The 21,866-nt window shown below is 46.8% G+C and overlaps 1 protein-coding gene across 4 annotated transcripts in view; it reads right to left on the reverse strand.

Annotated features, from left to right (window-relative positions):
* The window catches only part of HIC2 (HIC ZBTB transcriptional repressor 2), a 177,362-nt gene that overhangs the window by 14,018 nt on the left and 141,478 nt on the right, over positions 1–21,866 (reverse strand). For 2 of the 4 annotated variants that reach the window (XR_013391010.1, XR_013391011.1), the window contains one exon: positions 14,420–15,783. The exons of the other annotated variants lie outside the window; for them this stretch is intronic. The gene's annotated coding sequence lies outside the window, so the exon portion shown is untranslated. Of the gene's footprint in view, positions 1–14,419; positions 15,784–21,866 lie in introns of those variants that run through there. 4 annotated transcript variants of the gene reach the window in all.

Raw genomic sequence — 21,866 nt, forward strand, 5'->3', positions numbered from 1 at the left:
CTGGAGAGATTTTCCTCTCAATTATATCTCATCCAGGAAAGACAAAACAGATTATGCAGCACATAGCTAAACTATGGATCTTGCTCCCACAGGAATCAGCGAAGGCTGAAAACTTAGATGGCATTAAAAGAGGACTGGACAATTTCATGGAGGCTACTAGCCATGAGGGATGCGGGTGGCGCTGTGGATTAAACCACGGAGCCTCTTGGGCTTGCCGATCAGAAGGTCGGCGGTTTGAATCCCCATGACGGGGTGAGCTCCCGTTGATCAGTCCCAGTTCCTGCCAACCTAGCAGTTCGAAAGCACGTCAAAGTGCAAGTAGATGAATAGGTACCGCTCCAGCGAGAAGGTGAACGGCGTTTCCGTACGCTGCTCTGGTTCACCAGAAGCGGCTTGGTCATGCTGGCCACATGGCTGTAAGCCGGCTCCCTCGGCCAATAAAGCGAGATGAGCGCCGCAACCCCAGAGTCGGCCACGAATGGACCTAATGGTCAGGGGTCCCTTCACCTTTTACTAGCCCTGAAGGCTTTGCTCTGCCACCACAGCAATGCTTCTGATTACCAGTTGCTGGAAACCCCAGTGGAAGGGAGAGAACTCTGGGGCACAAATCCTCTTGCAGGTTTCCCACAGGCATTTGGTGGGCCACTGTGAGAAAAGGATGCTTTTCACTCCCCACTGTGGCGGGCGCTGTACTGGCTGTGACGTCGCATGGGGGCAGTGCGTGCGTTAGTCACGCACCGTCCGACGTCACCTTCCCGCCCGCTGTCAGATCGGACATTAAGGTAAGAAACAATATATGCAGTGTTATATTTGTTTTAAATGTTGCAATGGTTTGGCGGCTCCCAGTTTTTTTTCTTCAGAACGGGTCCAAGTGGCTCTTTTTGTCTTAAAGGTTGCAGACCCCTGCCCCAGACACTGAGGTCGGCGCCGAGGGCCTTCTGGCGGTTCCCTCGCTGTGAGAAGCCAAGTTACAGGGAACCAGGCAGAGGCCTTCTTGGTAGTGGCACCCGCCCTGTGGGAATGCCCTCCCATCAGATGTCAAAGAGATTAAACAACTACCTGAAATTTAAAGACATCTGAAGGCAGCCCTGTTCAGGGAAGTTTTTAATGTGTGACATTTTAATGTATTTTAATATTTTGTTGGAAGCCACCCAGAGTAGCTGGGGAAACCCAGCCAGATGGGTGGGGTATAAATAAATAATAATAATAATAATAATAATAATAATAATAATAATAATAATAATTAAGGTGTGCATTAGGCAAAATTGTGCATAAGCAACTGTATGTTAGGAGAAATCTGCCCTAAAATGTTGATGAATTTTCAGGAGTTTTTTTAATTGCAATCTGCTGTGGAAGCATAGAGAACAGAGCTTACAAGCAGAAACTGAGAGAAAGTGAAATTGGCAGATTCACCCACCTGGAAGTAAGGCCCATTGCACTCAATGGGACACACTCCCAAATATACCTGCATATTACTGCACTGATATTAACTAGGGTTCCAGCCCTGGTTTCCATCCATTCATTGTATCCCATTTTTACTTAAGCATGAAGATCTCTAAAATTTGTCTTCCAGCAACGGGTCCACGCCCTTTAGTTGGCTGGGGTCAGAACGAAGAAGATCTGTAACTAAATTGTTGCCTTCTGCTTAGCAGGGCCTGGAAGACGGCAGATAATGTGTTGTTGCTCAACAGAGAGACAGATGCAAGACACATTTGTCTTGTATTTCTGGCACCAGGCGGAGTGTGAAATATTTGAGATTCAAATTGTTGGCTTCCTCGCCATTTGTGTATTGGGAGTGCGGGGGGAGGAGGGGGGGAGGAAGAGAGAAGCCAGATGTTGTGATAAATGCCACACCTGGGACCAATTAGGAATAATATAAAATAAAATGGATGGAATGAGAAACTGGAAACAGCCAAGAGAGCAGTTGTATTTCCATGTTGTAAGATCAACCCACTGCTCCACCTTTCCACAGCTCGGGGATGGAGAGCCTCAAGCTGGGGATCCAAATCTGGCCCTCAAGACCCCTCCATCTGGCCCTTGGTACTCTATCCAAGCTACACTCTTCACCATTCCTGCTTCTCTCCCCACAACACCTACTCACTATGGGCCCCACTAAAGCAAACAGTCTAATTGGTCAACGTCTAAAAGATATTGAGCACCAGAACAACCTATAAGGAAATTCTGCCCTTGGTATGTTCAGTTTCCACCTCTCCATTTTGATTCTCTGGTCCCATATCTGCACAAACTTATTATCCAAAAATACAGACGTGCTTTTACACTTGCAAGACTGGTTGTTTTGCCATCTGCGGTACTTGAGGGTCGATTCCAAAAGATCTCGCCTGAGAAACGTCTTTTCCCCTGTGGAGATGGCAGCACCGAAACAGCGGCACACCTCCTCCTGTCCTGTACTCTCTACAAAGACCTGAGGAACGAGATCATCACCCCACTCGTACTAACCATCCCAGGGCGCTCAACCACTGCCACAATGTCCTTTCTTCTATCAGATCAAAATGAGCAGATAACAGCAACGGTTGCTAGGTTCATAGCAGGGGCAATCAGAATAAGGGCCACTAACTGACGGCTGATTCAGGACTTTACATTGTGCTTTTATATCAAATTTCCTTTTCTGCATATACTGTAATGTTTTACTGTTGCTATGGCCATTGGCTAATGCAAATAAAGATTTATTTATTTATTTATTTATTTATTTATTTATTTATTTATTTATTTATTTATATCTTTGTGGTCAATCCCCTCCACAAGAGAAGGGCAATTTCCACAAGTTCAGAACATATAAGCTGCCTTATACCAGGTCAGGTTATTTATCCATCTAGCCCAGTATCCCCCCCCCCCCCCGAAGGCTCCTCCAGATGACCTTTTTATTGAGTGCTAGCGGAAAGTTCCTGGAGCTGCATGGGAATTTATAGGAACCAAAGCTATATTGTGATTTTTAAACAGATAGTGTAATTTGTGAGTTTGGACCCATTTGGCCAAATAACCGGTGAAGTCATGTCAAGGTGGTGTTTCAGCCAACCATCTTGTTTCAAAATGTTGCCCGGTGTTAAAACGTCGATGACGACAACCCCCCCCCCCCAGGCCCACCAATCCAAAGCTCTTATACTGAGTTTGGCAACGACATCTCAAGAGGTGAGAGCAAATGAACAGACAAACCATTTCCTGAAATATATAGTAGATTCACCCTGTTTTGCTTGCACAAAGCTTACATGAAGGTTAGATTATAGCCAGTCTTTCTTGGGCACCAATTCGGATTAATTTCCAGAGGAGTTTATCTACCACTGAACATTTGTCTGCCTCCCTCCTGATTCACTAGTGTGTGTCTCTGTGTGTTCTATATCTTCCTGTTCATCGTTTGTTTGTTCCACACCTTTCAAAAACTTTCCTAACCCCCTAACATTCTGTTTCTTTTCTTCTTCCTTTTAAAGTGGATGTTAGGGCAGCGGAGCCCTTTAATTCACTTTTATCACCTAAATCTCCTGGTTTGCACCTGAATCGCTCCTGTGAAATATGGAGGCACCCTGACTGGTAAATGCTCTCCAGGGTCTCAGGTAGAGAAGCCTCTCACCTGACCTTTTTTTAGATGGCGATGAGACTCTTGAGAGTCCCATGGACTGCAAGAAGATCAAACCTCTCCAGTCTTATGGAAATCAGCCCTGAGTGCTCACTGGAAGGACAGACCCTGAAGCTGAGGCTCCAATACTTTGGTTACCTCATGAGAAGAGAAGACTCCCTGGAAAAGACCCTGATGTTGGGAAAGATGGAGGGCACAAGGAGAAGGGGACGACAGAGGATGAGATGGTTGGACAGTGTTCTCGAAGCTACCAGCATGAGTTTGACCAAACTGTGGGAGGCAGTGGAAGACAGGAGGGCCTGGTGTGCTCTGGTCCGGGGCATCACAAAGAGTCGGACACGACTAAACGACTAAACAACAACAACCTGGGACTTTCTATATGTAAAGCATGTGCTCTACCAGTGAACGCATACCGTTCAGCATTCCTCAGATGAAAACAGGGACATTTTGTACTCTCCCCCCAACTGACTCACCTCAACCCCTAATTTTTTTTTGGGGGGGGGGGCCTGCCACTTCAGAGCATTTCCTATCAGAATAAAGGCAGGTGTTACCACCGCTGCACCAATGGGACACAGAACACACACACACCCTGTCCTGAGAAAACCCCTTCTCTTAACACAGATTTTATTTTAATTTTTTTGGAATTTTTACAAATAGAAAAGCATATGCCCTCAGAACCAGCATGTGACAAGAGGCTGGGCCTCAGCGCTGGCAGCCTCTATTTCAAGCTTCCTCAACCTCGGCCCTCCAGATGTTTTTGGCCTACAACTCCCATGATCCCTAGCTAGCAGGACCAGTGGCCAGGGATGATGGGAATTGTAGTCTCAAAACGTCTGGAGGGCCGAGGTTGAGGAAGCCTGCTCTATTCCTTCTGGCCCACTTTTCAGCAGCTGCTATGAGCTCCCCAAGGGAGGCAGCCAGCAGCGGCAGCCACAGACAGGCAACAAAATGCGCCCTCACAGCCGAAGCTGTGGCCACCATTGTCGTCACTCGGGACAAGTGCCGGCTCATCCTCCTCCCCAAGCTTGTCACTGGTAATAATAATAATAATAATAATAATAATAATAATAATAATAATAATATATTTGTACCCCACCCATCTGGCTGGGTTTCCCCAGCCACTGTGGGCAGCTTCCAACAGAAATTAAAAATACATTAAAATGTCACACATTAAAAACTTCCCTGAACAGGGCTGCCTTCAGATGTCTTCTAAATTTCAGGTAGTTGTTTATCTCTTTGACATCTGATGGGAGGGCATTCCACAGGGTGGGCGCCACTACAGAGAAGGCCCTCAGCCTGGTTCCCTGCAGTTTTGCTTCTTGCAATGAGGGAACCGCAAGAAGGCCCTCGGTGCTGGACCTCAGTGTCTGGGCTGAACGATGGGGGTGGAGACGCTCCTTCAGGTATACTGGGCTGAGGCCGTTTAGGGCTTTAAAGGTCAGCACCAACACGTTGAATTGTGCTCAGAAACGTACTGGGAGCCAATGTAGGTCTTTCAAGACCAGTGTTATGTGGTGTCGACGGCCGCCCCCAGTCACCAGTCTAGTTGCCGCATTCTGGATTAGTTGTAGTTTCCGGGTCACCTTCAAAGGCAGCCCCTTTAGACTCCGCTAACCCAGAAATAGTGCTTCAGGTTAAGAACTTTGCTTCAGGATGAGAACAGAAATCGTGCTCTAGTGGCGGGGTGGCAGCAGGAGGCCCCATTAGCTAAAGTGGTGCTTCAGGTTAAGAACAGTTTCAGGTTAAGAACGGACCTCTGGAACAAATTAAGTACTTAACCCGAGGTACCACTGTAAATAGGACGTGGGTGGCGCTGTGGGTTAAACCACAGAGCCTAGGGACTTGCCGATCAGAAGCTCGGCGGTTCGAATCCCCGCAACAGGGTGAGCTCCCGTTGCTCGGTACCTGCTCCTGCCAACCTAGCAGTTTGAAAGCACGTCAAAGTGCAAGTAGATCAATAGGTACCACTCTGGCGGGAAGGTAAACGGCGTTTCCATGCCCTGCTCTGGTTCGCCAGAAGCGGCTTAGTCATGCTGGCCACATGACCCGGAAGCTGTACGCCGGCTCCCTCGGCCAATAAAGCGAGATGATCGCCACAACCCCAGAGTCGGTCACGACTGGACCTTACCCTCAGGGGTCCCATTATCTTTTACCCCTGTAAATAGCAATCTTATCTTTCCTGCTGCCTGCCGGCTGAAATGCCCAGCTCTGCGTGGACTACTAAGGGTTAAGAAGCTTGAGACGGGTGGGGAAAGGTTTCGGAGAAACCCCTACACCCACCCCTCCCCAAAATGCTATTTGGTCTCCCTGGCTCAGCACCGATTTCCCACCCCACCCTGCTGAGAGCTATGGTGGGGGTACCGAACCAAGGTGTGTATACCTGGGAAAGGTTGTGTGAACAGGTGTGAAGCCTGCAGCAGGGAGAGGCCCCCGGGAGCTGGGCAGGGGGGTGGGTGGAGCGGCAGTGCCAAGCGCTCGCTTTCTCTCTCACGCAAGCACAGCTCTGTGATCTGCAACTGCCATCCCTCCCTCTCGACTTGACAAGGGAACGAGAGTGAGAAAAGGCCCTCTGGTATTAACGCTTCCCAAGCCCTGATATATTAAAAAAAGAAAAAGGGAAAGAAAGAAAGAAAAAACCCTCCTTGCCAATTGCTGAGAGATGAGCTGAGAGAGACGGGTGCTCGCTATTCTGCAAGCAGTTTAAAAAAACCGAAAACCAAAAGCCTTTTCTTGCTTACTAGCAGTTAAGAGCCTGTTCTCCTAAATTGATTTTGTTAGTGCCGAAGTAGCAATGCTCAGGATCCAGCAGGAAAAGTCTATTCCACCAAGTACAGTGGTACCTCGGGTTAAGTACTTAATTCGTTCTGGTCCGTTCTTAACCTGAAACTGTTCTTAACCTGAAGCACCACTTAAGCTAATGGGGCCTCCCGCTGCTGCTGTGCCGCCGGAGCACGATTTCTGTTCTCATCCTGAAGCAAAGTTCTTAACCTGAAGCACTATTTCTGGGTTAGCGGAGTCTGATACCTGAAGCGTATGTAACCCGAGGTACCACTGTATTGTTTGCAAGATGGGGTAGGAATTCAACTGAGTTTGCAACGAAAGGCGAACCTGCCTCATTCACACCTTCCGAAACATTACGAGGAAGAAAACACAGCCAACAGGAAAAATCCGAACATTCTTTGAATTTAGGCAACACATTATGCAAGTAATGTGTCCAAAAGTGCATATTCCAGGGAAGAGAGTGCAAAAATATGCATATATTAGTAAAACGAACACAAAAGGCAATATTACTCTGCAAAGATGTGTATTTAGGCGAAACACAAGACAAATAAATATATACAGTGGTACCTCGGGTTAAGTACTTAATTTGTTCCAGAGGTCCATTCTTAACCTGAAACTGTTCTTAACCTGAAGCACCACTTTAGCTAATGGGGCCTCCTGCTGCTGCCGCGCAGCCAGAACACGATTTCTGTTCTCAACCTGAAGCAAAGTTCTTAACCCGAGGTACTATTTCTGGGTAAGTGGGGTCTGTAACCTGAAGCTATGTAACCTGAAGCGTATGTAACCTGAGGTGCCACTGTATTAGGATACATCCGATGAATTTTCATGAGGACTTTTCCCCCACCCCAAAAAATGTAATTTGCAGAGAACTGAACTTAGAGTTGGAAAAGCGAGAAACCAAAGAGAAATTGAAATTAACAGATTTGCCCAGTTCAGTCCCTCACCTGTTTACCTACCCTGCCTGCAACAGCCAGTGAGCATTCTGTGGTCACTGAGCATGCTCAGTCCTCATTGGACTGGTTTTGGGCTTCTCTCTCAAACTTTGTACTTCTGCAAAGCTTGGGGTCCCTTCGATGCCTACCAATATGTATGCATGGATGCGGTTATTTTGGCTGCCCATGATTCTTCCAGAACACCTATTTCTTGAGCATCATTCATCCTGATCTGCTTACACAAACCGCACCCAGAAGATACACACCTCTCTAGTCTTTATTTCGGTCCGATTTGTTTGGTTACACCCTTCATGAACCCCGATTCTATTGTGTGCCGTTTATACGTCTTCCCATTAATTAAGCCGTTGATGCCCTATGCTGTCTTTGACATCTCCAGTTAATCGACTCAAGCAGTTTATTTTGGGAGAGTCTCCCCTTTAAGCCATTTCATGGATGATCAATTCCAGGGACTGGTATAAGGAGAAGAGACTTGCTGGACCAGACCAAGGGACCTTCCAGATGCTAGGAGCATAGGAAACTGTCTTCTAAAGAGGCGGACAATTGCTCCATCTAGCTCGGTATTGTCTACATGGAAGAAGAAGAAGAAGAAGAAGAAGAAGAAGAAGAAGAAGAAGAAGAAGAAGAAGAAGAAGGTGGTGGTGGTGGTAAAGGACCCCTGACGGTTAAGTCCAGTTGCAGATGACTCTGGAGTTGTGGCGCTCATCTCGCTTTACAGGCCGAGGGAGCCGGTGTTTGTCAGCAGACAGTTTTTCCAGGTCATGTGGCCAGCATGACTAAACTGCTTCTGGTGCAATGGAACACTGAAACCAGAGCAGTGCACAGAAACCCCGTTTACCTTCCCGCCAGAGTGATACCTATTTATCTACTTGCACTTTTGATGTGCTTTCAAACTGCTAGGTTGGCAGGAGCAGGGACTGAGCAACAGGAGCTCACCCTGCCACAGGGATTCGAACTGCAGACCTTCTGATTGGCAAGCCCAAGAGGTTCCATGGTTTAGACCACAGCGCCACCCGCGTCTACATGGACTGGCAGCAACTCCCCAAGGTTTCAAGAATTGAGTCTTTGCCTAGCTCTAATGCCAGGACTTGAACCTGGGACTTCCTGAATGCAGATAAGATGCCCTACCACTGAGCTACATCCTTTCCCCATGCTGTTGTGCTCCAACTCCCATCAGCACCAGCAAGCGTGGATAATAGTCAGGGATGATGGAAGTTGTAGTCCAAGAGCTTCTGCAGGGCCACTCTGGTTCCCCATCTCTAGGTTGCCGTATTGGCCCTCAGATCCTGGCAGGCTTCCCCCACCCAACAAGGAATAACTAATTGCCTCCTTAAAGGTTTACAACCCGCTTTTCTTCTGTTCTGGTTTCTTTTGACTCGTCTACATTTCTCCTTCTCCTTCTTTTCTTTTTAATTAACGTCAGTCGTGCCCCAACACATCATCTTGGCTGAGCCGGAGCGTTTGCCCTGCCAGATTTTTGCATTCCTGAAATACACAGCCCGCCAGCACTGCAGCGATCCAGCTTCGAGGCAGAGACACCGCAGAAACTGGGCAGCTCTCCCGGAACCCGAGAGACTTCCAGGAAACTGTTGTCAAAGAGGGTCTGCTCTGGCTTCTCTCTCGTCCGCTCTGCAATCTGCCGGAGTTGCAGAAATGCCCGGTGCATTTAAAATAATAGTAATAATAAAGCATTTGCCATGAGATTTGATAGCTGGCATGAAGTGTCCCCTGCAGTATTTTGCAAGCAAGACCTTGTCTTCAATCAGCACCAGGGCCAAAATTGACAGCTAAAGATGCCTTAAAAGTGCTGATTTTCAAAAATGAAGAGCATCAGCTGGGGAGTTGGGTGTGTGTGTGTTTGCAGAGAAATTCAGTTTGGATTTTAATGTGAGCTACATAATTCACAATTTTTGAAATGATATGCAAACCGAAATATAGGTTTGCTTCCAAATTTACCCTTCATCGAATTTTGCGATGAAGTTCTCCAAACAATTACCGTATTTTTTGCTCTATAAGACTCACTTTTTCCCTCCTAAAAAGTAAGGGGAAATGTGTGTGCGTCTTATAGAGCAAATGCAGGCTGCACAGCTATCCCAGAAGCCAGAACAGCAAGAGGGATTGCTGCTTTCACTGCACAGTGATCCCTATTGCTGTTCTGGCTTCTGAGATTGAGAATATTTTTTTTTTCTTGTCTTCCTCCTCCAAAAACTAGGTGCATCTGGTGGTCTGGTGCGTCTTATGGAGCGAAAAATACGGTAAGTGTATCAGAATGTGCATATTTGAGGAAGGAATGAACCAAAATGCACCATGTTCATGAAAATAAGCACGTGAAAATGCTATTATGGGATGGGATGTCCCTTTGCAAAAACGGGTCTCTCGGGCAAAATCAAATGCAAAATATATAAAATGCACTAAAATGCCAACAAATTACGTTGTAATGAATGACAGAAAAGAATGAGTACGTTTCCGAGCACAATTCAAAGTGTTGGTGCTGACCTTTATAACCCTAAACGTCCTCAGCCCAGTATACCTGAAGGAGCGTCTCCACCCCCATCGTTCAGCCCAGACACTGAGGTCCAGCTCCGAGGGCCTTCTGGAGGTTCCCTCACTGTGAGAAGCCAAGTTACAGGGAACCCGGCAGAGGGCCTTCTCGGTAGTGGCACCCGCCCTGCGGAACACCCTCCCACCAGAAGTCAAGGAAATAAACAACTACCAGACTTTTAGAAGACATTTGAAGGCAGTCCTGTTTAGGAAAGCTTTTAATATTTGATGGATTACTGTATTTTAATATTTTGTTGGAAGCTGCCCAGAGTGGCTAGGGAAAACCGGCCGGATGGCTGGGGTACAAATAATAAATTGCTGTGGTGGTGGTTGTTGTTGTTTTATAAGAAAGGAGTAGTAGGACAAAAGCCTAAGAGTTCTCCAGTAGCAAAAGGCGCATGAGATGTGCTGATATAGACAGTTGTGTTTGCTTAAAGCTTTGATTAGACTTGCATGTAAAAAACATTCAGCTGTGTGCTTGCTGTGCATTAATCAAACCTTTGGTCCTCACTCCTAAGTGTGCTTATTGCCTCCAAATCTATAATAGAACCACACCCCTGGGCGAAACAACTAGCCTTGGTGGATGAGAGTGTCGACAAACAAAGTTTACAGTCTCTGGTTAAATTAAAGGCTGTGTACACATGCCCATGTACGCTGAATCCAGGGCTCTCCACCACTAGTTTGGGAAGTGATGTACACATGGCATTAGCTCCCATCTGAACCGGTCCTTTATCTATCCTGTCGTTTCTTATGAAATGCTGCATTTGGATGTGTGTTTTCTCCAAACCATCTTGGATCCAAAATGAGAAAAAGGACAACCTTGCTGCGGGTTTAAGCTTAGCCAAAGTTACCAGTAGCTTTGAGTCCCAAATGGCTGAAGATTAAGATTGCATTGCACTGTATTGCAATAACCTGCAGCGTTATAAGAGTATATATTTAAAGAAGACGAATAAATGAGCAAATTAAGTTAATTTGGATATGCAGAAAATATTAAAAATAAATTTAAGGAACTGCAGAAAGAGGGGGAAGGAAGTCAGGTTTTGAAATGTTAAAATGATTGTAAAATAAGTGAAATGCATAAACCTTAAAAGCATAAATAAAAATAAAAATAATAAAAAGACATTCTGGTCCAGTTGCTCAGTTTTCAGGTACATTTTTATTGTCCCACTCTCTTTGGGTTTTCTTGCTTTAGAAATGCAAATTATTAAGCTGTATAGAAATGCCATAAATATACGCATGAATAAGGGAGAGAGAGATCTGCAGTTGCCACAGTCAACCATCACGTCATCTTTCCTTCTTCCCTCCCTAGAAATAGGTCCGTCTGGGAGAGCAGTAAAGCCAGAAAAACGAGTGGGAAGGCAGGGTAAGCAAGCCTTTCAGTTTGACAGCAAAAGGGGAAAAAAGAAGAGGAGAGAATTCACCTCGGGGCTGGAGGCTTGGCAAAGAGACGATGTGCTCAGGTGCGGATTGAAAAGAATAAATTCAGTTCCACCTGAGAGACATGATGGGATTGCACAGCTGCAAAGATCTGGTGACCCACAAATGTCTCCTTGTGGCCACGCTCCACAGACGCTTCTCCCTCCCCCCAAGAGCGAGGCAGGGGTGTTTTCTTCCCCCTTGCCCAATGAATTGCACACCTGCTTGCGCAACAGACAATTTTGTCCACACAGCTGCCTTTTAAAGGCTTTGCTTGCAGGGGGGGGGGGTTGTGCCGAAAGGTTTTGCTTTGCGGCAAAATTCTGCATCTCAGCATGCATCCGGATCAGGCCCACTGTTGGTCCACCAGATACCTGTTTGGAAGCACTAATAAATAATAATAATAATAATAATAATAATAATAATAATAATAATAATAATAATAATATTTTATTTATACCCCGGCCATCTGGCTGGGCTTCCCCAGCCACTCTGGGCGGCTTCCAAAAAAATATTAAAATATTGCAATACATCAAACATTAAAAGATTCCCAAAACAGGGCTGCCTTCAGATGTCTTCTAAAAGTCTGGTAGTTATTGTTCTCTTTGACATCTGGTGGGAGGGCGTTCCACAGGGAGAGCGCCACTACCAAGAAGGCCCTCTGCCTGGTTCCCTGTAACTTGGCTTCTCACAGTGAGGGAACCACCAGAAGGCCCTCGGTGCTGGACTTCAGTGTCTGGGCTGAACGATGGGGGTGGAGACACTCCTTCAGGTATACTGGGCTGAGGCCGTTTAGGGCTTTAAAGGTCAGCACCAACACTTTGAATTGTGCTCAGAAATGTACTGGGAGCCAATGTAGGCCTTTCAAGACCAGTGTTATATGGTCTCGGCGGCCACTCCCAGTCACTAGTCTAGCTGCCGCATTCTGGATTAGTTGTAGTTTCTGGGTCACCTTCAAAGGTAGCCCCACGTAGAGCACATTGCAGTAGTCCAAGCGGGAGATAACCAGAGCATGCACCACTCTGGTGTGGCAGTCTGCGGGCAGGTAGGGTCTCAGCCTACGTACCAGATAGAGCTGGTAAACAGCTGCCCTGGACACAGAATTGACCTGTGCCTCCATGGACAGCTGTGAGTCCAAAATGACTCCCAGGCTGCTCACCTGGTCCTTCAGGGTCACAGTTACCCCATTCAGGACCAGGGAATCCTCCACACCTGCCCGCCTCCTGTCCCCCAAAAACAGCACTCTGATAATTGCTGGAGGGCAGGGGCTGGAATGGAGTTTCCTAGGAAATGGCAGAGTTGGTTAGAATCCCTGAACAGAAGCAGTCTGCACTACAACATTTGCTTGCAGGTCCAGCTGGTTTGAGCACTGTTTGCTAAAACGGCTTGCAGCCCAGTCCAATGGGTATTTCTAAACGCATTGAAATGAAAAACCCAAACAAAACACAGGTGCGCAAATGAGCAATGCTTGCATTTATTTCCCTCCGGGTTAGGTGAGATCCCCCCGGAGGGTGCATTAGGAAACGTCTCTCCTTCCATCAAAGCATGAAACAAGAATTAAGTAATCTGTCATGTTTCCACCCTGGCTGGTTTTCCGGAGGCGAGGGAGCCCGCGTTTCATCCAGCATAATGCTCCAGGAGGAAGCATCCTGTTTTTGCTACCCCTTCACGGCCTCCCAAAAGCCACATCCACTCCTGTGAAGAAACGAGCCTTGGGTCTTGCTCAAACGTTCAAAAGCTCTTCTCCGTCAATGGAGAGGTTTAGCAACAATGCCCGACTTCCTTCGAGGGGAGGGAAGAGGCGAGGGTATCGACTGAGGTTGCATCCACACCGCATATTTGAAGAACATTTCCTTGCACTCCCCAAAGAATCGTGAGAACTGGAGCCGCAGTTCCCAGAGCCCTTCACAAACGACAGCTCCCAGGATCCTTTGCGAGGGGAGGGAGAAGACATGTGCTTTAAATGCACATCGAAAGTCTCTTGAGTGTATCGTGTGGACATAGCATCTTCCTTCATCATTTTTCAAGGCAAAGAAACTGCAGAGAAGTCACACCTTGTGCCAGGTTTGAGGGACTGATTGATGATTTTCTCAGTTTCCTGGAGACAGTATGGCAATACTGGTCGCATTCCCCAACCTGGTGCCCTCCAGCTGCTTTGGAATACAACTCCCATCAGACTCAGCCTGTACAGCCAACAGCCAGGAATGCTGGGAGTTGTAGTCTAGCATCAGCTGAAATCTCAAATTCTCAGTTCCTAGTTTAGAAGGCCCAAAGGCATAAACATGGAGGCAAGTAGGTTGTGGTGAACAATTGCGGTTAGGTAATTTTAAACTCCCCTTCATGGATGGAGGCAGTGAGAGATTTTATTTTCTTGGGCTCCATGATCATTGCAGATGGTGACAGCAGTCACAAAATTAAAAGATGCCTGCTTCTTGGGAGAAAAGCAATGACAAACCTAGACAGCGTCTTAAAAAGCAGAGACACCATCTTGCCAACAAAGGTCCGTATAGTAAAAGCTATGGTTTTCCCAGTAGTGATGTATGGAAGTGAGAGCTGGACCATAAAGAAGGCTGATGGCCGAAGAATTGATGCTTTTGAATTAGGGTGCTGGAGGAGACTCTTGAGAGTCCCATGGACTGCAAGAAGATCAAACCTTTCCATTCTTAAATCAGCCCTGAGTGCTCACTGGAAGGACAGATCGTGAAGCTGAGGCTCCAGTACTTTGGCGACCTCATGAGAAGAGAAGACTCCCTGGAAAAGACCCTGAAGTTGGGAAAGATGGAGGGCACAAGGAGAAGGGGACGACAGAGGACGAGATGGTGGGACAGTGTTCTCGAAGCTACCAGCATGAGCTTGACCAAACTGCGGGAGGCAGTGGAAGACAGGAGTGCCTGGCATGCTCTGGTCCATGGGGTCACGAAGAGTCAGACACGACTAAACAACAACAAATTTTAAACTCTGGACGAAGGGTGGGGGAAGAAATTAAATTCTGTTCATGTTTGATGGTGAATTTACCACATTGGCACCATCCGGGGTGGGGGGCGGGATACACAAATCAGAAGGTATCCATCCTTTGGAAATTGTCCTCCGAATTTTTCAGTGCCGTTCCCCAGCCAAGTAATGGGTACAAAAATGCATCTAATAAGATAAAATATGCAGATACGTCCATTTATTATTGAAGATAACATACAAAGACCCACTGCATTTCTGAAAGCTGTTTTTGCATAAATGTGTATATTGGGCAAAACTGCATATAAAATGTGTACAGAGAATGGACATTGCACAAAAATACTGCTGAGTTTTCAGAAGTAGCCTTTTCTTTTTAAGGCTGCAAACTGACGTGGAAATGTGGAGAGCTGAACCAGACGAGAAAAGTGAGAAACTGAAAGAAACTAACATGGATATATTTACCCATCCCTTAACAGACTTTGGGGGCCATGGGTGTGTGTTCAGATTACAATCTATATTACTTAATTTACCACGTTTTGAAGTAAGCTATCCCTACTGTCTTATCTCGATGGCACCACCGACTTGCGGTGTGTCTAGTAAGCAGACATCTCCTTTTACCATGCATCTCATTGCTCAAGAACATTTCTTCACCACTTCCCTAGATCACAAAGGCTTGAAGGAATGGCTAGCCACACCAAAGTATTCACAGAAGCAATACTAGGACTCCCACGAAAGGTTGATCCAGCTTTGGAAATCGCCTTGTTTTACAAAATGGGTGTGTGGATAGTGTCATCCTAGGGTATAGTCACTAGGTGGCGCTGTACTTTGTTGTAGCTGGGTGACATGCCCAGAATCTGTTTTGATATTATTAGAGACAGACAATAAAGCTATTCAAAAAGTAAACAGCAGTTGTGTTGTCCAATAAGAAAACAATAGGCAAAAATCCACCTTAAGCCAACCAAAATGTCACAACATAGTGTCTGAGCTTTAAATCTAGAACAGAACATAGTAAACAAAGCAAGCTGGATTGCAGTGGGCTGGGAGGTGTAGGGGTGCAATGTCTGATCATGAAACTATGGAGTCTGTATGTGGGCACAGTACCAAGATAGGGAATAGGGGATATGGGAAGGGAGTAATAGGTATTGAAATTCACTTGCAAAAGTGTGCAGATCAGTCAAAACCGCATGCAAAAAATGTGTGGGTTTTTTTGGGAAAAAGCCATACTAAAATACTGACAAACGTTCTTGAGTATTTTAAGAATATAATTGATTGGAGAACTCAACTTAATATCAGAAAATTGAGAAACTGAATTCAGAAAAGTCTTGTGGAGCAGGCCAATGGCCCGTCTCGTTCAGCATGTTATTGTCACAGGGGCCAACCAGATGACTGTGGGAAGCTAGCAAGCAGGATTTAACCCCAGATTTGTGTGGTTTCCAGCAACTGGGATCCAGAAGCATTGCTGCGTCCAACTGTGCATCACGGTTAGTAGCCTTCGACAGCCCTCTCCTCTCCTCACTCTGCCTCCTGTGGGAGTGAGTTCTGTGGTTTAACTATGCTCTGAAATAAAAAATTTAAGGTTATATATATATATATATGTATATATATATATATATATATATATATATATATATATATATATATATATATATGTGTATATATGTGTGTATATATATATATATATATATATATATATATATATATATATATATATATTCATAAATGTACCAACCAAGCACGTACATAGATATGTGGACCACATGTCTGGAGCAGCACAGGAAGACCATCCTGAAACCATTTTGACTCCCAAACTGACCAAATGTTTTCTCTGCAAGGAGGGAGGGGGTGAGGGAACCTTCCCATTGTCTCAGGAATTGGGAAATCACCATCTCAAAGGAATGGCCAGACTACCAGGACAGGCAATCAGATAAGGCATTATCCGATAACCTGACAGATAGGAAAAACAACAACATTCAAATTTCTGTTGTAGACCACCTTTTCTGTGATGTAGGTATGATGTTTGTGGGGGGTGGTCTTCAGATCCAGGGAAGGCAATTTAAAATAAGAGCAGGTAAGGGACGTGGGTGGCGCTGTGGGTTAAACCACAGAGCCTAGGGTTTGCCGATCAGAAGGTTGGCGGTTCGAATCCACACAACGGGGTGAGCTCCCATTGCTCGGTCCCTGCTCCTGCCAACCTAGCAGTTCGAAAACACATCAAAATGCAAGTAGATAAATAGGTACTGCTCTGGCAGGAAGGTAAACGGTGTTTCCGTGCGCTGCTCTGGTTTGCCAGAAGCGGTTTAGTCATGCTGGCCACATGACCCGGAAGCTGTACGCCGGCTCCCTAGGCCAATAAAGCGAGATGAGCGCCGCAACCCCAGAGTCAGCCATGACTGGACCTAATGGTCAGGGGTCCCTTTACCTTTACGTAAGGGCAGGTACACCTTGGTTCTGGGTCCTCCTGCATGTGAAGGGGGCACCCTGTTGCAACAGTTCAATAAAGATCAGGCTTACTAGCTGCTTTGCTTCTCAATATTCTCTGGTTGGCCTCTGTTATTTTCTCCTACCGATGGAGAACCTACAACGGACTCTATAAGGGCTCTTGTGTCCCCCATAAGGGAATAAGGGCAGATTTTGTTTATTACAGCTCTGTGTGAATGAGTCCTTTTTTTTTTATCTCTCCTGAATCTTCCGACCTTCCACTGACAGACTCACCCACACCCACACACCCCTACACAGCCTAGATCCACCTTGACCAGCTCTCGGGATAAAGCAGTCCAGATGGGCGAGGCCTTTGCAGATAGCGCAAGTGCTTACATCTTGCTTTGAGCTCTTGTCCTTCCCACAGAGTTTTAGAGCTTGGGAAAGTTTGGGGGAAGAGGGGAAGGAGAGAGAAAACGCACACCATTTGCTCCACACGAGATGGGATGCTGTTGAAAGATAGCTTGGAGGGGAAACAGCAGGGAGAAGGTGGACGCCTGCATGCCATCGGCCTTCCAGCATCCTAACAGACCGTTGCTCTGCACCGGAGCTTTTGTGACCTCTAGCTCACCTGGGCCTTTGCGGATAGAGGCAGCCCCTTGGCATCAGCGCCTCCAGGAACCTAAAGTTATTTCGCAGCTACTTCCTCATGGCATAGACTGCCCCCGCCGCACCCCGCCAATCTCCCCACCCCCCAACATCCTGGATGAGATTTTTCTCATAAGGAAGGACCCAAGAGGCACAAAAAAGAGGGAGAGAGGGGTTTTATTTTTAAAAAAAGGAAAGAAAAAAGATGTATGTTTCCTGAACATAGATGGAAAACAGCTGTACGGAGGAGAAAAGGGGGAAAGGGGAGGGGGAGGAGGAAGACTGTTTTGCCAGGCAAAAAACAGTGGAAAATACAGATCAAGTTTGTGTTGTGCAATTCCTCCGTGTTGGCCTCTGGCTGCGGGGGTGGAGAAGGGGAGCAGCTGCCTCTGGCCACCAGCCACTGCCAGTCAAACAAAACAATTGGATTCGGCACAGAGCCTCCGGTGACCACAAACGTCTCGGGAAACGGTTCCTAATTTCCAAAACAAGAGGCGATGGTGATGGGGGCATGAAATGTGTGCATACCTGGAAAAGTGCTCTCTGACCTGAAAGCCTCTTCTGCTGCTCACTGACCTAACCCTCTCCCATGGCCAACTCGAGATGCGGTGAGGGAATGAGACCTCCTTGCTGTGTTTTAAATTATCTATCATGATGTCTGTTAGAGCGGAGCAATGTATGGCCTTCAGCACTGAGATATACCCACAACTAAACATCACGATATATCAATATATCACGATGTCTGAAATAAGGATGTAACTATGTAGAAGTGAATGGGGTAATGCCCCAGAACCTGCTACTTAGGGGTCTAAAACTGATACCATTTTACTTACCTATAACATATTGTTACAAATGTTATCTTACAGTACAGAGCAACAGGGGCAGAAGGAATAATGAGAGGAGTGGTAACTGGATTCATGGTTTCCCCCATATCACAATTTTTTTACACATGCATACATCATGATTTGTGATATATTGCCACGTTCCAAGTGCTGGTTTTCCCCTATAAAGCCTTAAACCGCTCAGGACCATATGAACCTACCCGGACCCTGAGATCATCTTCTGAGGCCCTTCTTCATGTGCCTCCTCCTTGAAAGGTCGGGGGGGGGGTTGCAACACGAGAACAGGCCTTCTCTGCAGTGGCTCCCTGTCTGTGGAATGCTCTCCCCAGGGAAGTTCGCCTGGCAGCTTCATTATACACCTTTAGGTGCCAAGCAAAAATGTTCCTTTTTAACTAGGCCTTTGGTTGACCTGATTTACATCCTATGCCCTTTAAAATGTGCCTCCTTTTTGTGTGTGTGTGTGGGGGGGTGTTATTGGGTTGTTGCTTTTATTTTGATTATATATATTGTAGTGTTTTATGTTGATCTTGTTCTGTGAACCACCCCGAGACCTCCAGGTATAAGGCGGTATATTAATAATAATAATAATAATGATGATGATGATGTTGAATATTATGAAACCTTTACCATGATGGGGACTTCCTGCAGCCAATCAGAAGCTGCATTTTGGAAGTCAAACGTTCTGGAAGTTGAACGGAGTTCTGGAACGGATTCTGATCGACTTCCAAGGTACGACTGTATTGCCCAGGCTTGAAAACCTGAGAAGCTGCTGCTGATCTGTGTAGACAATTCTGAGGCAGATGGCCCCATCGCCTGACTCTATAAGGAAGCTTGCACCCACGAGGAGCTGCAGAATTGTAGCTTAGAGCAGTGGGGTATTCTTGGGCTCTGGGTTGGCAGAGTTCTCTTTGGCTGATTCCTGAAACACTCCTAGACAGGAAGCGCGAGAAAAGGCTTTCTGTTTGCGATGGGACCTCACCAGAAAACAGCACCCTTCCGGGCTCTGACGCGTTCCTTGTCTCTGTCCCACTGACACAACTCTTAGCTCCCTTCTGACTCTCATTTAAACCACCAGCTCGGCCAAATTCCATATTATCTCCCTTTGGATGTTCCCCGCCACGCCCAAGACCCATCACAGGGGCCTGTTGTTCTTCCTGTCCCCCTCGTGCCGATTCGCACAGTGGAATGTCGATAAGGCTCCATCTGCGGCCTTAATCCCCAAAGAGGAACCCGTTCCAAAAAGCATCTTTGAAGACATCGTGTGACACCCGCGAGCCAACCGTGACCTCATGCCGATGCCGGGAACTGGCAGGCGGGCAAGTGGGATGGAGAACCATATACCAAAGAGGATTGTAAAATGTGGATTGTAAAAAGATGTGACTGTGAGGAGGAGGAGGAGGAGGTGGAGAAGTCACTGGACGTTGCTCAACAGGAAAGGAAAAATACCAGCAAGGCCAAGCCCAGGAGCCTTGGGGGAAGAGAGATTTATCTGATATGGGCTGGTGGAGGGGAGGGGGTCCATCAAAGGATGGAGGGCAAGAATGCCACACTTCATACGCACACAGGCTAGACACATTGAAACTAAACAGGTCTAGGAAGAAAGCAAGCCCCGGTGTGCTATAGATCACGGAAGAAACGGGGCTGGGGAAGAGAGAAAAAAGGTCTGGGATGAAATGGCAAGGGTAGTAAATAGGCTCTCTTTAAAACAGCTGACATTCCAATGCCAAGTGACTGGCGCGCTTTAGCCCTTTGTGAAATGCTTACGCAGTAAAAGACAACGAAAAAAAGAAAAACCAGGAACAGAGGGGTAGGGAGAAGAAGGTTCTGCAAACGACAGCGCCATTCTAACGTCTAGAAAATGGGGCTGGGAATTGTCGTGTTTCGTGGCCTTTGAGGCTGGAACCACATACCAGGGTGCAGAGAGCTTTTGAAGAAGCCTCCAGACTGTCCGTATTTTGCAAGAGTGATCCACACACATGCTGAGAAGTCTAGGTCTGCAGAATACCAGATAGGAAAGGGATGGGGGGAAATGCACTGAAAATTGCAGAATGTGTGAGTGATTATTGCGAAGGCATATAAACACCCCACAAGTAAACCAAGCAGAATGTTCATTCTCATATAACCTCCCCACAAACAATTTCGAATGACTGCTCAATAGGGACCAGGTGCAATCTAACCAATAAATAGTAGGTCTGGAGGCGCCTGTAGTAAGGATTTGTTCCCTTGACTAGGTCAGAGTAAAACCTCCCCAAGTAATAAAGGACCCAGTGCATCATAGGGAACCTACCCATTCCTATTGATCTTCAGCATATTTATTTCTGATTTTCATAAGAATTTAGTTTTCAAGAACATAAGAAGAGCCTGCTGCCCATCTAGTCTAGCATCCTGTTCTCACAGCGGCCAACCAGATGTCTGTGGGAAGCATCTGAGCACCAGAGCACTCTCCCCTCACAGTGGCATAGCATGGGGGGTGGGGGGGTGGCAGGGGCAATTGCCCTGGACACAAAATTCTTAGGGGCACAAAATTTCTACACTGCGTGCTGTCTCAGTGCAGCTGTGCCAGACTCTGTCGAAAACGGCTTTTCCATGCGAACCAGGAAGTAACAAATGGAATGGCTCTTCTTTTCATATCTCTGCAGCTGCGATCGCTTGGGTGACACAGACGCCATTAGGCAGTTGAATGTGCATGCGTACGCCATCCATTTCCCTCCCTCTCATCCCCACTGCATGCAGCCCCCATTGATGCAATGCCAAAGTGAAGGCAAAATATGCAGGTGAATGCACAGGAAGGACAAAGGGTGGTCGTGCGAGCGCACCGCAGTTTGTGAGGGCAGCGGCTGTGAGGCCTATTAGGCAGAGCAGCCCTGCCTGTGAGGCAGTTTCTCAGGGGGTGGAGAGGCGGCCCCTGGCCGCTCCTATTAGCACCTTCTGTGGGGCAAGTGCAGAACACGGTTCACAGGTCAGGGGGTGCAATACCTGCCTCCTTGCCCCGGTCGCTGTCAACCCATGCTATGCCACTGTCCCCTGCTGGGGTTTCCAGCAACTGGCATTCAGGAGCATTGCGGCCTCTGACCATGGATGCAGAGCGCAGCCATCAAGGCTAGCAGCACACAATGGAAGGTTTGCAGCCTTATTACTTTTGTGATGGTTATCATTTGTGTGAGAAGAGTGCCTTGCCTGCAGGGAAGCTCTGAGGTCTAGAAAGGTGGGGGGAAGGGGCAAGCCATGGGTGACCGCCAATGCCATTCATAATCAGAGCAGTCCCACTGAAAGAAACGATCCTGAGTAGATGAAGAGCATAGATTTCCATGGGTCTATTCATAGCAGGATTCAATCAACACAGCACCCTAGGTATCCCAGTGAAACAGTCAGGTAATTTTAGACCGGGGGTGTGTGCGTTAGTGGATTTCTGTTTTTAACCTTTGTTTTGTGTGGCTTTGTGTACAATAGTTGTATAAGAACATAAGGCCAGTGGCTCATTTTGTCCAGCGTCCTGTTCTCACAGTGCCCAACCAGATGCCTGTGGGAATATGCTTATCTTCAGGGAGCTGAACAAAAGAGCAATCTTCTTTTCCCTGTGGATTCCAGCAACTGGTACGTGGAAACATTGCTGTTTCTGGCCATAAACCACTCTGGTATCTTTTATGAATACAGTGGTACCTCTGGTTACGTACTTAATTCGTTCCAGAGGTCCGTTCTTAACCTGACACTGTTCTTAACCTGAAGCACCAC

This window comes from Podarcis muralis, chromosome 16 (genome assembly GCF_964188315.1).
Source record: "Podarcis muralis chromosome 16, rPodMur119.hap1.1, whole genome shotgun sequence".
NCBI lineage: Eukaryota > Metazoa > Chordata > Lepidosauria > Squamata > Lacertidae > Podarcis > Podarcis muralis.